Raw genomic sequence first — 1283 nt, forward strand, 5'->3', positions numbered from 1 at the left:
TAATAATTATATTTTCCTAAAAATTAGCATTGGTCATGGGTAGAAAAATTAACGTTGGTCCTGGGTCATGGTTCCGAATCATAAATCGTTTTATCAATCATTTTTTGTTAATGATAATTCTCTAAATAAAATAGAGAACACGTATGAATACGTGACAGCAGCTGTCTCAGCGATGATGTTTGTAGCTCGTGTTCCGTCCAGAGTTTTATACGTATTCAAGGGGTGTTTTTCCCCGTACCAAATTCCGATTCCGGCCTTAACTCTAACATCGCCGTTGAATGAGCAGGATCCATCTACATATACGGGAATTCTTCCTTCCATTCCCTGCAACAGGTTCTTTGGTAGTGATAGTATACCTAGTTATTGGCAGCACCGGTGGTATGTTAATCTTCGCAAGGCTTTAATTTGTTAGGGTGTTTCATAAAACGATGTCCATCTTCGCTTTCGAGATAGACGTTCCCCTTCTCGGTTATGTCCACTATTTCATAGAGGCCTGTGTATGCCTGGTCTAATTTGCCCAACTTCGGTTCCTTTTGCACGTAGGCCAACTGTCCAATTATTAACTCCAATGGTCGTGCATTTCTATCATACAGTTGTTTGGAGTGAAATTTTGCTTGCTGGAAGTGTTGGTAGGCTAGCTCCTGGATTTTGTCCATTTTGGACATCAGGTCTATTACATAGTCGTTGTAAGTTTCGTTCCCATGATCTTCTCGAATATTTGATGGTACCCGAACCTTCTTTCCATACAGCAATTCGAATTGTGTGAATTGTGTGGCACTGTGTACGGTGGTGTTGTAGGACAATATCGCAAATGGTAACAGTTCATCCCATTGATTGGTCTCGTTGGCAAACGCCTTCAAGTATTCCACTAAAGTGTGATGGCTTCTTTCGAGAGCGCCGTTGGACTGGGGTCGGTACCCTGATGTGGTCACATGATGGAATCGTAGCAGTTTTCCCAGGTGGTAGAATAGTTTGCTCCGGAAACTAGTTCCCTTATCTGATAGTATGATTCTGGGGCAGCCGTATAGAGCGACATACTGGGTCACCAGGGCGTGGGCAATGGTCTGTGCCTTAATGTCTCTTAACGGAATGGCGGTGCAGTGTTTCGCGAAGTTATCTTGGATGGTGAGGATATGTACATGTCCTGCTGAAGTTGGAGGAAGAGGTCCTACGGTATCGATGGATATTCGTTCGAAGCATTCGCTTGGTGTTTCTGTTATTAGCATTGGCTGCTTGAACTTTATTCGCCTGATCTTCTGCAGCTGACAGATGCGGCATTTTTT

Source organism: Fopius arisanus, unplaced genomic scaffold, assembly GCF_000806365.1.
Source record: "Fopius arisanus strain USDA-PBARC FA_bdor unplaced genomic scaffold, ASM80636v1 scaffold00182, whole genome shotgun sequence".
NCBI classification, from domain to species: Eukaryota; Metazoa; Arthropoda; class Insecta; order Hymenoptera; family Braconidae; genus Fopius; species Fopius arisanus.